This window comes from Lynx canadensis, chromosome A1 (assembly GCF_007474595.2).
Source record: "Lynx canadensis isolate LIC74 chromosome A1, mLynCan4.pri.v2, whole genome shotgun sequence".
NCBI classification, from domain to species: Eukaryota; Metazoa; Chordata; class Mammalia; order Carnivora; family Felidae; genus Lynx; species Lynx canadensis.
The window spans coordinates 198,202,939-198,217,404 of record NC_044303.2 but is presented as its reverse complement, the minus strand read 5'-3'; the positions used below and the strand labels follow the sequence as shown (position 1 = coordinate 198,217,404).

Here is a 14,466-nt window from a genome sequence, read left to right as displayed (position 1 = left end):
GGTGGGGTTACGAGATCCCAGAAGCCAGGACATTACTTGGCAGGCGTTGGAGGCACAGAGCAGAGGAAGCCACTGCCGGAGATGCCACTGGAGGAGAGAGAACAAACAGCCGGCTTCTCCCCACCTCTCCTCCAGTCTTCTGTCCTACACTCCCATTAGCCAAACTGTAGCACGTAGGCTCCCGTGATGGGAAGCAAGCAGGGGAAGCATGAAGAAAGGAACAGAGGGCAGACAGGGGCTGACCAGCACCTCCGGGGTGACCTTGGGCGAATCACTGGCTCCACATTCTAGTTTCCTTCTTGGTAATTTGAGAAGAATAATACCTCTCACGTTTGTTGTGAGACTTACGTGAAATAAAATCCGTGAAAGCGCTTTATCAGTTTCAAAAGGCACATACACAAATGCAAGAGCTTTTCTTCTTGGTTTTAATTCAAAGTGTTTGGGACTTTGGGCTCTGGGCGGGGGCGGGGGGAGTCGGCTGGTGTATTCTGATGTCTTCAGGAGCTTCGTAGCGCCTGGCTCATTAGCTGAGTGGGGGGACGTAGCTGCATTTTACCACCTGGTACTTCGTGCCATCGCTCTGGTCCATCAGCCTTCGAAAAGCACTGGCTGGCTTTGAATAACTGGCACATGACAGAAGGGATGTCAGAGCGTGTTCTCGGTTCTCTTTGGGGATCTGTCTGTGGTTTTGGATCAAAAAGTGACAAGTAGAGAAGACTCTGGAAATGACGCCAAGACCATTACTCCACCCTTTCTGTTTACAGAGGACCGGAGAGGAGACAGGGTTGGCACACCGTGGCATGCCAAATGCTTGGCAGCAAGTGACGTACAACCCCCGAGAAGCCTCACCCACTTCTCCAGCCCTCCACCTTGGGCCTTCGGCTTTCGAGTCGGCCCCATATCGCAGCTGGCACTGCAACGTTTCCTTCTCTGTTCCCATGAGCTTTCTTTCTTTCCTTTTAGTCTTTTGTCTCTTCTTCCCAATAATCTTTGACAACTCGTTTCCACGCGGTTCTTCCGTTCCACTCTGCTGATGGACATTGGAAGCGGAGCGCTAAGCCGTATCTATTTTAAGTTGAGAGTGTAAACTCTCCTAAATAACTCAATTCCCCTTTGATATCAGGAGTGAGAAAGTAACCATCAAAAACCCTTAGAGACCAGCTTCTCTGCCAACCTCGGGGCTTTTGGCGGAAATAATGAAGCACAATCTCTTCCCTTCTACCAGCAGAAAGGACAGGCCAGGACCACCACTTTTAACTAAGCACCAGGCCACTCAAACCTGGCCCATAAGAATGGCCGTCCTTTTACCAGTGGCACGAGATGGTTCGACCCCCTTGGCAGGAATGGGCCTGTCTTCTGTACCTTTCAGTGCCAGGTGCACTTGGTGAGCAGATGATGAAGTTCAAAGGTAGATTCCTTACTTGTCCAACGAAGAGATGCTGCCTTGATTGTAAGTTCCCTTCTTGCACTGACATTTAAGAAATGAGTATCCTTCCACCAAAGATGGCCTATTATGGTCACAGAGGCACTAAGACTGTAATATTCCCCTGAGTGACTCATAGAATTCCCAGTGGCCCACTGTGAGTTGACATTTTACTGGTGCAGAGTCTGCGGCATCATAAAATGTCAGAGCTGGAGGACAATCAGCCATGCTCTAGCATGAGTACATTGAGGAGTCTGGGACCTGAAGCTTGCGGATATTCATTTACTGATCCCTTCGATAGAAATTGATTGTGTGCCCTCTCATGTGCTTGTGGGGCAAGATGCACAATAACAAGGAAACTAAAAACTGGACAAGGTAATTATAGTTTCTAATAATTGCTTGAAAGATAATAAAAAATGTAATAGACTCATTCACTTTGTGCAATGGATATTGAATAACTTGGAGGTGGGTGAGGGTGGCTCTTTACAACATTGGCCCTTAAGATGAGCTCTGAAGCTTGAGAAGAAACCAGTTGTGGAAAAGAGCTTGTAAAAAAGAAGCAGAGGGAATGACATGTGCAAAGGCCCTGAGGCAGGAAAGCTTTGGGTGTATTCAAGAGGTGGAAAGGCAGCCAGTCAAGTGGGAAGGTAATACGGGAAGAGTAGTTTGAAGAGTGGCTGGTGGAGTTGGCTGAAACCAGATTGGCCTCATAGGGCCTCATAAGGACTTTGGGTTTTATTCTAAGCAGGGGAAACTATTGAAGGCTCTTAAGCAGGTATGAGACATACTCTGGTTTGCATTCCTTAAAGACCCCTCTGAATCCAGGAAGGAGAATGGATTGTAGAAGAGAAAATGTGACTATTGAAATAGTCCAGGCAAAAAAAAAAAAAAAAAATAGACAAAATTAGTAACCTGGAAATGGTAAGAAGTGGAGAGATTTGAGATACATCTAAACATAGAGCCTCTAAGACTTGTTGATTATGTGGCTCTATAACCTGAGAATCAGAGGAATCAAAAAAGACTTTTAGGCTTTTGAGCAGCTGGGTGAGTGCATGTGTCATTACGGGTATGGTCACAAACATTAGAGGCGGGTAGGATTAGCGAGACCTATTGACTGTAAAGGGAAACTGGGGGCCCAGGCGACACAAGGTTGGGGGACATACAGGTATGAGGGTGGCTGAGAATCACAATCTTAGCAAATATCATCTATGCTTAAGAGAAAGTGAGACCATGAGTTACTCTGTAGCAGTGCTATTCAGTGGGTGTGACTGGGGACCCCAAACGACGTTTGGCAATGTCCTGAGGCACTTAGTTGTCACGGCTTTGGTGGGGGTGGAGGGATTGCAGTCTTTCTGGCCTCTAGTGGATGGAGGCCAGGGATGCCGCTCAACATCCTTCCATACACAAAGCAGCCCGTACAATAAAGACTTATCTGGCCCCAAATGTCAACAGTGCCCAGTTTGCTTTTGGGGACTTACACAAACGAATCACGCCCAGGGAGCAGTATCTTGGAAGGTGTCGCTCCAGATGGAGTCTTAGGAAGGAGCCCAGACTTGCTTCTGTGGCAGAGGCTGACAGCAACTGGTGAGTACGAGGCTAGCAGATTCCCTGTGGGTGAGGTTGGGACCCCAAGAGAGGGCTCTGAACCCTGTGGTAAGATCGGGACATCGACTGGATCCGACCAGAGAGCCCTAAGCCCACTGGGAAGCCAGACGGACGCACTGCCAAGTGAGAGCTTACTCACCGAGCGAGAGGATTGATGCAGCTGTGTCGGGGGAAATCAGGGGTTTCCGGGGGAAGGGAAAGAGCCTGGGGCTCCTACAGGGCAGGGGCGTAGGTAGTCAGTACCCGTTTCAAAGCTAAAGATCCTGTAGAGTCTGCTGGCTCTCACGACTGCCTGCATGGTGAAATCACCGGGGAGAATTTTTTTTTTTGATGCTTCTTTATTTATTTGGAGCCATGAGAGAGGTGGGGGGGAGGGGGAGAGAAGCACAAGTAGGTTCCGTGCTGTCAGCATGGAGCCCAACGAGGGGCTCAATTGGGCTGGATCTCAAGGACCGTGAGATCATGACCTGAACTGAAATCCAGAGTCGGACGCTTAACAGACCCACTCAGGCACCTCATCACCTGGGGAGATTTTTAAAAACAATTTTTAGAGAGGATGTGGAGAAACGGGAACCCTCTTACACTGTTGGTGGGAATGCAAATTGGTGCAGCCACTCTGGAAAGCAGTGTGGAGGTTCCTCAGAAAATTAAAAATAGACCTACCCTATGACCCAGCAATAGCACTGCTAGGAATTTACCCAAGGGATACAGGAGTACTGATGCATAGGGGTACTTGTACCCCAGTGTTTATAGCAGCACTCTCAACAATAGCCAAATTATGGAAAGAGCCTAAATGTCTATCAACTGATGAATGGATAAAAAAGAATGTGGTTTGTATACACAATGGAATACTGCATGGCAATGAGAAAGAATGAAATGTGGCCCTTTGTAGCAACATGGATGGAACTGGAGAGTGTGATGCTAAGTGAAATAAGCCATACAGAGAAAGACAGATACCATATGACACACAGACACACAGACAGTGGTTTTACTCTTATGTGGATCCTGAGAAACTTAACAGAAACCCATGGAGGAGGGGAAGGAAAAAAAAAAAAAAAAGAGGTTAGAGTGGGAGAGAGCCAAAGCATTAGAGACTCTTAAAAACTGAGAACGGACTGAGGGTTGATGGGGGGTGGGAGGGAGGGGAGGGTGGGTGATGGGTATTGAGGAGGGCACCTTTTGGGATGAGCACTGGGTGTTGTATGGAAACCAATTTGACAATACATTTCATATATTGAAAAAAAATAAACTGTTAAAGCCTAAGAAAAAAAATAATAAAAAATAATAAAAAAATAAAAAATTTTTAATGTGTATTTATTTTTGAGAGAGAGAGGAGAGAGAGAGAGAGAGAGAGAGCATGAGTGGGGGTGGGGGAGAGAGAGAGGGACACACAGAATCCAAAGCAGGCTCCAGGCTCTGAGCTGTCAGCACACAGAGCCCGCCTTGGAGCTTGAACTCACCGACCTGAGATCATGACCTGAGCCAAAGTCAGACGCTTAACTGACTGAGCCACCCAGGCGCCCCACCTGTGGAGATTTTATTAAGTTCTAATGCCTAAGCCCCACCCCCAACGATAGCTATTAGATTAGCACGGCTTAGGGCCCTAGTACTGGAATTTTAAAGCTCCTCCAGGTATTCTGGGTTGAGAACCACTGGTCTAATCCCAGCATTGCCCACAGATCCCTCCAGAGCCAGACAAGCAACAGAAATACGGGCAGGGAGTCCCCACTCCGTGGGTAGCCCGTACTCAGCGGTAGTTTGCTGTTGCCTTGTAGAGACCTGTGTCCGACACTGCCAGATCTTCCCATTTCCTCGTGGTTTTTGTTTTGTTTTATTTTCAAGAAGCCTCAAATCCAGATTTTTGTTTTTAACGCTAGTGCCAAATACCTTCAAAGCCCATGCCAAACAAAACATGTGTGTGCAGAGTGCGTCGGACCCGAGGGCTGTCGTTTAGCAACCTCTGATCCAGTCCAGTGGTTTTCACACTTTTCTTAGCCACAGGGGTTTTTCTCCAAACTGGCTATTTTGTGGAAGTGATGTCGATTAAATCAGTCTACGTGAAACTTGGCGGGGAGCGGAAGGGAGGCACACTGACACCCTCCTTCCAGTCCCAGGTGGTTCTCGTGTCTGCCCCTGAAGAAGCTTCTCTGGTTCTGGGGAACCTCCCTGGTCCATTTACCAGATGGGGAGACTAAAGCCCTTCAGAACACAGTCCCAGAGCAGAACCAGCCCTGGGGGGGGGCCATTTGGAAATGTGGAGGAGGGTGTTTGGAGTTGTCGCAGTGACAAAGCAGACGCGACCGGCATTTAGTGGCTGGGGGGCAGGGATACTAAACTTCCTATAACATCCAGGACAATAAAGAATTCTATGTGAAATGCCAACAGCTCCCCACTGGGAAGCACCAAATGAGGAATCGGAGACCCAGAGAGGAGAAATTAGCTGGCAGGTTCATGGCAAGTGCGTGCTAGAACTTTGGCCCCTGCCCATAGGCTTGGGGACTTCATCTGTACCCATCGGGAAAGGTCACTGCCTGGGGCCAAGTTGGCCGTGCTCCACAACACAGGGGAGAGAGGAGTATTTTACAGATTAAAGCCAGAGAGTCTCCTGAGGTGGGGCAGCCACTCCATAAAAAGCTGAGCGCCAGATTTTGAGAAGTGAGGCTGGGCAAGGACATGGGGGGCTGCGGGGTCTCTTCAGCCCAGGCTGGAGGCCAGCGCTCGGCCCTGGAAGGAGGCAGATCCGAGGAGCAGAGGCGCCGGGAAGCGGCGAGGCAGGGCAGTCACACAGGTTTGTTGGCCCCATTGGTCATTTAATCCCTAGGCCAAAATATGCCAGGTTCAAAAATAGGATGTGGAAGCAGGAGGGGGAAGGAGGGTGTTCCCCAGCACTCCAAGGAAAATCGAGCCAGAGGAGAACTCATCTGCCTATTTTTTGCCATCACAATGCCACACGTTGTACAGTCTCCCCGCTTACAAAATCATGAGTACAGAATCGCCATCTCTGTAACCGTCAGGCAAGGATCAAATTATCCACATTGTACAGGAGAGAGGGCCTCAGAGCGGTGCCTCTATCACAAGGTCCTTTTAAAGATCCGACTTTGTTTGTTATGCTTATGTGAATCACCCCCAGGAGGAAGGTCAGGGAGGGAGTCCCATTCCCAGTTTGGGGTTCAGGCCCACAGTTCCCAAGACTGTGGTGGGCACCACAAGCACGGGGAAACTTGGTGAAATTCAGCAGACCCCATCCTGCCCCAAGTAGCACCCCATCCTCCAGTAGCAGCACCCCAAGTGATTCTGACACGCACCGACTCCCGCCCGCCTAACCCAGCTCAGCGAGACGGGTCCACTTGTCGTGAACTTGGGTGTCGCGGCGACATCACATGTCTACGTAGCTTTCCAAATGCTTCTTCTCTCAGCTGTTGATGGGGACAAGACACCATCCAGTGGTGTGCTAGTTAGCCGGCTCTTGGTGACGGGGGAGCCCCTGATTTGTAGTGTGCCTGTTTCCACGGTGGGACTACGAACGTGCCCCGTTTCCAGCTACCGACATCGCATCGCTGAACACGTTGCTGAGGGAAAGAGGCCCACAAGCGACGCTTTTAAGACGGTGTGAACCGGCCCCGGCACACGTCTGTTGTGTCCCATCTCCAAAGCCAGTGACCTTTCCCCTAAAATATCCAGAGCTAGGACATGGGGCGGGCTGCCGACGGAATCAAGGAAGGTATGTTCTAGGACAGCATCATTTTCAGGGGAAGAATATCAACTAGTCACCGTGATTCCCAAAGAGCCACAGACAGGACTTTGAGTCACAACTCTGTGAGTGTTGGTTGCGTGCTCTTGGATAAGTCGCAAACCTCTCCAGGCCTCAGATTCCTCATACGTAACCTAGAAATGGTAACACAGTCCCTAACCTTAAAGGCTAAAGGATATAATGCACGTAAAATGCATAAGCTAGGACTCAGCAACAGTTGTGTTTTCCATCTTGAGCACCCCTGGCATTTTAGACCCGGGAAGGACCTCTCCACTCTTCCCATCTAAATGCTTGCTGGGACATCTGAAGACTCGAGTAGGACAATTCCTTTGCTCAGCAGGCCACAGCCAGTTGCAATGGAAGCCATCCTGTGTCCCTGTCTCTTGACTCAGAAGGTCGGGAAATTTGTCACTAGACTAGCCTTCCCGCCCCCAGAGTACATACAAGTTGGTTTCCAGGGACTTACCTAGGAGCCAAACTGGAAATCCTGCACGTTGGCCCCGCAGCGATCACAGTCGCTGTCTGTGCACAAGTTTTGACAGAGGAAAAAAAAAAAAAATCCAGAGGCCTTTTGCTTAGGCGGCCTGGGCCTCGGGCTCAGGCTGGCCTTGCAGAAGGTCGCTTTCACCTTTCTGCACCGACGACGGAAACGTTGAAGCTATGGATGGTCTCTGCGTCCTCTTCCCTTCACACCAGCTAACGTGTTTTTCATTTCTCTTGGCGGGCTCAATTTCCCACATGTTCTCCCAAGCTCTTCCTCTCGGCTCCCCAGGGCTTCCCACAACAAACCCGCGTGCCTGGGCAGTGGAGCAGGCCGCAGCAGTGAGAACCGTGCCGGATATGCCTCTGGCGTGTTTATCAGCCCCAGCCCCAGCCCCAGCCCGGGCTTCTGGGTTCCTCGGCTCCTCGGCTGGAGCAGACCACCCAGCTGTTCAGGGGGCCGGGCCTGCCCGCACCCTGCCCATCAGGCCTGGCGCGATGGAACCCTTCTCCGGCTCTGCCACCAACTTACTGTGCGAGACCCGGCCCAAGACCTGCCCCTCGATGCCTGTCAGGTCCTCATCTCTGAAAATGACGGTCATAGTACCTTTGTTCCGCACGCAGCGCTTGGCGTCTTCCGGTGGTCCCTTTACCCGTGGTCTCCTGCTTCATCCCGTTCCAGCTGTGATGTAGGTGGTCCCACCACAGGTAAGCTAGGGTCACAGCCCGGGTCTGCTCCCCCCAGTTCCAGGACCTTGTGCCCCACCCTGCTTGCGGTTCCTTCATTAGAGGCAGGAGGCCGGGCTGTGACAGCAACTCCGTGGCTCCGTCCCACTGTGTAGGGCTGGCTTCATGGCCCTGACCTCCCATCCGAGGAAGTCGCTTTGCTCCCTGAGAGCCCTGGGTGTGGCCGGGACGCTCTGCACAGCTTGCGTGTGAGCCTCAGAGCCACCGAAGGGTTAAGGGGAAGACATTCACTCTTTAAACACTCACCCTAAATTCCTGGTTAGAAGAGGCACTGTGAATTCTCCTGCTTGTTTTCTCCCCCACTTTATCTGTACGCTTGTGTCCTGCCAGCAAGTACTTCTCTTGGACACGGAATGTATTCGGTCTTTCTTTCTTTCTTTCTTTCTTTCTTTCTTTCTTTCTCCTTCCTTCCTTCCTTCCTTCCTCCCTTCCTTCCTTCCTTCCTTCCTTCCTCCCTTCTTTGCTTTCTTGATTTTCTTCCTTCCTTCTTTCTTTCTTTCTTTCTTTCTTTCTTTCTTTCTTTCTTTCTTTCCTTCTTTCTTTCCAGTTCTTTTTGAAAGGGTCAGGCGGATCATAAAGTATGCATGGTCTCCATCAGTTCCACAGACAGCTTGTAGACCACAGTGAGAACTTGCTAGTCCCATTTCATTGTTGCCAGGGAAGTGAAGATGATGGCATTTAGAATCCGGACAACGTTTTAGGTGATGGAATTTTCTAGCATATTCCAGAATGCTCCCAACCCTCTCCCTGCCTTTTCCAACCAAACAAAGCCTCCTGTGATCTCTTCAGCTGGAATTAATTTCTCTTTCTTAAATGCAACCCTCACCTTACATGTGAGTGGCCGTGCTGATATTCACCGCTTAATCATTTTCTGTGCCCCTCCTCTGGTCTCCTGGTAGATTGTAAAATCAGTAAAACACACACACACACACACACACACACACACACACAAACCCATCTCTTAATCACACTACTGCCATCACCCAATACCTAATAATAAAGACAATAATAATAATAATAGCAGCTTCTATTTATTAAGTGCTTACTCTGTGTCAGAGACTGTTCAAACAGTATCTTCTTAATGTTGTGTCAGACTTTGAGATAAGCAGCTATTCTCATCTGAGTGACTTTCCAAGGGTTACATACAAGTGAGAAGGAGCTATGATTTCCAGCCCAGGTTTGTCTTATTCTCTACTTCCCAAGCTGCTGTTCCCGGGTTTTCTTATGTCCTTCCTAGCGCAGAGGTGGGGACAATAGACCCTCCACGAGGGAGTTCCCCTCTTCCCTTCCTAGCGAAGAGTCCGTGCTGTCCAAACAGAAAGAACACTTACAGGGTCACTTCATCCACACTCCCATTTCTGCAATGAGAGAACGAAAGCCCAAGAGGGGAAAGTGAGGCAGCGTAGGTGGCCAGTTGGTGGCACAGCACGAAGGCCTGCCCCTCGCCACTTTCCGGCTGCCCGCAACTCCTCAGCCCCTCGCTTTCCTAAAGGGTTTCCGAAAGGCAGGAGTTACTGGGTTCTGGAAAGGTTAGGCAGGAAGAGGATGTGGGCACAAACGTATGGCATGCTTCGTGATCACGCTCTATAGGACACCAGGGACACTCCAGTTTCCCTGAAGCTTTGCTTTCCTAAAAAGTTGTGCGTAGATCAAATGCTTAATTTCTCATTCCGGTAAATCAGCCTCCGGTGGGTGAGTCAGTTTGGCTCACGGCTGGGAGTTCTGTGCCATGGCTTTGTCTTTGTGCTGGCTCTCGGGGCTATAGGCATATGGACTTGAGGACGTATGACAAGATATGTACATACACATACAGTACATTTTACAGCCCATATACATACAGTAAATGTATACACATACGTGTATATGTATGCATATGTGTGTATATTGTACATATACATAAAACCGCAGGAAGTTCTTTTCTTTCATTGTAGTCTGTTTTCCTTGGTTACCGTTTAGTCCACTGTTGACATTTAGTTCCAGATCATTCTTTGCAATGGGGGCTTCCCTGTGCATTGTATAATATTCAGCAGCCTCTCTGGCCTCTACCCACTAGATGCCAGCAGCACCTTCCTGCCCACCACTGTGACAACCAGAAATGTTTCCAGACATTGCAAAATGTCCCCCGCAGGAAAAATGCCCCCCAGTTGAGAACCATGACTTATCCTCATTTCTCCCTTAGTCCTCCGGTATTCGGGGATCTGCTAATTGGTGGAGAGAGCAAATATCCAACACTCCAGCTGGGACCCATGGCAGAAGGAGGTTCTGGCCTGAGATTTTAAAATATTCTCATGTCAGACTTCCAGATAAGTAGCCGTCCTCACTTGAGTCACTTTCCAAGGGTTACCCACAAGTGAGAAGGAGCTACGATTTCCAGCCCAGGTTTGTCTTATTCGCAAGAACCCTGTGGGACAGCATGATTGTTTCCATGTTACAGATGAGAAAACTGAGGCTCGCTGCGGCTGGTCTCAAGTTACCCACCTAACAAGCGGCAGAGAAAATGTGCCCTTAACCTTTACGTGAGTGTTTCTGAATCCAGGAGTCCAGTTCATACCAGGTGCGTGCTGTAATCTCCTGGGTGCCCCGGGGCAGAAATAGAGGTTGAGAACCATGGTTCTGGCTCTGCCCTTCACTGGTTGATTGTCCCCACATCACCGAATATCAGCATTAAAAGACAGCATCGGCGTAATCTAAACCAGTGAGACAAGAATCTGATCATCACACAAAGAAATGTGCGGTGTCACCGTAGTGAGTGTGCTGATGTAGCACGTGACTGGGGAACCGACCTGGCCTGGGCTCTGGAGACGCTGGCCCAGGGAGTGGCTGAGTAGAGGGTGGTGGGTAGAGAAATCAGGAAGACGTTACGAGCAGAGGGAGCCCTGAGGTGGCAGGAAGCAGGCAACTTGACCCAGGCTGGCTCTGCAGAGGGACTCCTCGGGGTTGGTGGAAACCGAGAAAGGGACACAGGATGCAGGGACTTGGAAGTCCTCCGGGGGTGGGCTGAGGGTCAGGAGGAGTGACTGTCATAAAATCACAGAAGATCATCCGATCCCATCTCTCACCTGCCTCTATAGCAATATTTCCTGCCACCATGCCGCCTCCTCCAGTGACTGACGCCCCCCTTCCCTCCAGAAGGAGTTCTCCACCTCTTCCAAAGCTACCACTTTGTCCTAAAGAGTGGTAAAAATGCTGTCTGTCATCCTGAACACTGCCTGTGGGACTACACCCCAGGCAGTGGCACTTTCAGAAAGGGGGAGCCCAGGCTTGGCCTTTAGCACTGGTCGGCAACCAGGAACCCCGAAATATCCTCATGACCATAGAGGCAGAAGTTACAACATAGTCTATGGATCCGATCTGACTCATAGCTGTGTTTTGCTTGGCCACGCGATGTTTTCAGATGGTTTTGAAATGCGCGGCCACCCTTTGAAAATCAGATGTCATGTCCAAATGCAGGCTTCTAGCCTGCATGCCTGCGTGAGAACAGTGACACCAGGAGCCTGTCCTTCCTTCCTTTCCCCAGGTGCCCGCCCACCCACTCTGCAGCCTGCAGCACGGTGCCTGCCCTGCCCTGCCCTGCCCCACCACAACCCTTTAAAGACCTGCGGGCCGGTGACCTTGGATTGGCACCTAGAGTCTTTTGTCTGCTATCCGGCCAACGCCGGTTCCTTCAGCTGCCACTCCTCTGATTCAACCTCCAGCCTCCTACCTGTCCTGTCATCCTCTTTCTGGCCACCCTCCCCTACTTAACGGGATGCACTCAGAAGCCACAACAATGTTCCCGGCAGGAGCTGGTGGGGGCTGACCTGGACAGAGGATTTAAAGAAACTTCTTTGTATGGGACACCATTAGTTTTCAACCCAGCAACCAGACCAGCAAGCACCATGTCAACCCCAATGGAAAGAGGCCTCGGAACGTGCAAAACTGATTCTGTCTTATGAGTCTAGCTAAATAGGAGAAGGCCCTGGGGGAAGACATCGGACCATTTCCTGAGTCTGTACAGTCAAACCTGGAACAATGCGGGAGGAATGACAAGCATCTTGAAATGTTTTTTTCATTTATAAGTATCAACAGTGGGAAGAGTCTAAGGAAAATACTTGTGAAAGCCCTTGGAAAGTGACAGCACTCCAACTGGCGATCTGAGGTTACTATTTGTTCTCTCTGTTCCCAGAATGAACCCAGGTAGACTCCTCCTTTTGCCCTCTGAGCATGTAACTGCATAGGTGGAAAACAGGAAAATGAATGGGGCTATGGAAAACACATTGGCCTAGGAGCCTGTCGCCCCGGGGACTTTCTGCCCCTGTGCTTCCGACTACTGGGAGCACTTAGGTAGGTCACCTAACCCTCTGGGCCTCAGTTGCCTCATCCGCCACGAGACTATCAATTGGTTGGAAGATTCCACAAACCAGAGCAGTGCATCCAAAACGTCCACCTGCGTTCAGGACTTTCCAGCCTTTTCTCCAGTTCAGGCTACCCCCCCCACCCCGGCCCCGAACCACTGCTCATTGACTTAACGCTCCCTCTAAAATCGTCTTCAGTTCTAGTCATAATTTTTTTTTTTTTTTTTAGTTTAACCCCATCCCCAGAACATTTACAAGGTCACAGATTTAACGTGCTAATGATGACTTTGGTACAAGTTCAAGTAACCACTCGGGGATTAAAATTTGAAACGATCTTTCTCCACACACCACCTAAAATCATCCTGTGTGCTTACAACACTGTAAGGACATCGAACTTGGGTTCATGGGTGGATTTCAGGAAGCCCCTGAATACCCTAAAATTGGACACTAAGTTGTGTGTGGGAGAGGCGGGGTTTTTGTGGGGGGAGACTTCATAAACTTGCCATGATTCTCAAAGGTCCATCTGTTCCGTACAAATGCTGACAACCACTGCCTCCAGAGCCCGTCGGATCTTTCTTCAGGAGGGATGGGGGCCAAAGGACTACACCTTCTAAACAGCTGTCTGGGGGCACCTGGGTGGCTCAGCTGGTTAAGTGTCTGACTCTTGATTTCGGCTCAGGTCATGATCTTACCATTCGTGAATTCGAGCCAACGTCGTGCTCTGCACTAAGAGCGTGGAGCCTACTTGGGATTCTCTCTCCCCCCTCTCTCTCTCTGATCCTCCCTCCCTCCCTCCCCCCGCCCCCGACCCGTCTCAAAAATAAATAAATAAACTTAAAAATAATAGCTGCCTGGGATTGTTTTCAGCGAATTTCCTCCCATCCTCCTCTCTAAATGTCTCCTGATTGACTAAAGAAGTACCTTTAGGTCACTTGGTGGGGTGGGAGTGGAACGGGCTCCTCTGGGACCTGTCTGAGCCTGGGAACCTGCCCGAGTCACAGGCTCCGCCTACATCCCGGCAGAGGGGTCGCAGAGGCACTGGATAGACAGCACCCCGAGGAAGGAAGGTCTTTGCTTAAAGCGATTTCATACACACTTGGCAAACTCCCCCAACCCCAGAATCCCAGGGAGCACAGCTCACACAGATCATCACCTTCTCTGGGGCGGACTCGGAAATTCAGCTCTGCGGGATCGTTGCGGGGAGAGGGGCAAGAATTACGAATGCTCCCCGCTCCGGCGCTGCTTGGCCCGGCGAAACTCCCTGCTATTTTTCCACCTGCTTGTTTTGCGGCTTGCTGAATTTCCATATGTCTGACCTGAATTCTTAAGTGGCTCGGACAGTCTGGTTGTAACACCCAGGGAAAAGACCCGGGACTTTCTCGGGCCCTGGAAGGGATGGCGGCTGCTTCAAGCAGAGGTAATTGGGAACGCGCCAGCTCTGATGGCATAGTTAGCCTTGATCCTACCTGAACACGGGGCTTCCCCAGAGAAGAGGTAGTGGACGTATAATCGTTGTGGAATGAATGAACGACAACTACTGCTCGGGGCAGCTAGGCGCACCATAGGCAGACATGGACGACCCAATCGAGGAAAGTCTCAGAGTAGAGGTGACGTTTGAAGGAGGCCTTGGAGTCAGGTGTAATTTTAACAGCAGAGCTGGCCATGCTCTGATGTGGTTAAACACAGGGGCTCCAGAGTCTGGCCTCTGGCTGGGTTTGAATTCCGACACCCCCGGGTGCGTGATGCGCCCTTGCACAAATCTCCTAGCCCCTGGAGGCCTGAGTGTCCTCGCCTACCAAGGATATAGGATAAGGACTGTGGGTGAGCCTTCAAGGAGAAACCCCACAGCACATGTCACACCGAGGCTTCGCACGTGCTCCCTGGTGGTTTTCATCGGCACCGGTGTGGGAGAGGAGAGCGGTCGGGGACGTCCCACTGCCAGGACGTGAGAGAGTGGAGCACAGAGGAGGCAACCGGTTTACCTGCGATTTCCACGGCACGGTCAGCACGCCTGAGCTCCTCTCCACTAAAGCTGGCAGTCCCACCAGCAGACCTCAGACTCCACTGTGGAAGCAAAGGTCCGCCTTCATGCTTCCCTGCGGGCTCTGTTCTCACTGGCTGCACAG

The 14,466-nt window shown here is 50.5% G+C and overlaps 1 long non-coding RNA gene across 1 annotated transcript; it reads left to right on the top strand.

Moving 5' to 3' along the window:
• The first annotated feature begins 7,685 nt into the window (after window positions 1–7,685).
• On the top strand, window positions 7,686–13,055 carry LOC115523649. The gene is made up of 3 exons (XR_003971808.1): window positions 7,686–7,967; window positions 10,441–10,560; window positions 11,524–13,055. It is a non-coding gene; the product is annotated as an uncharacterized LOC115523649 (long non-coding RNA).
• The last annotated feature ends 1,411 nt before the right edge of the window (window positions 13,056–14,466 follow it).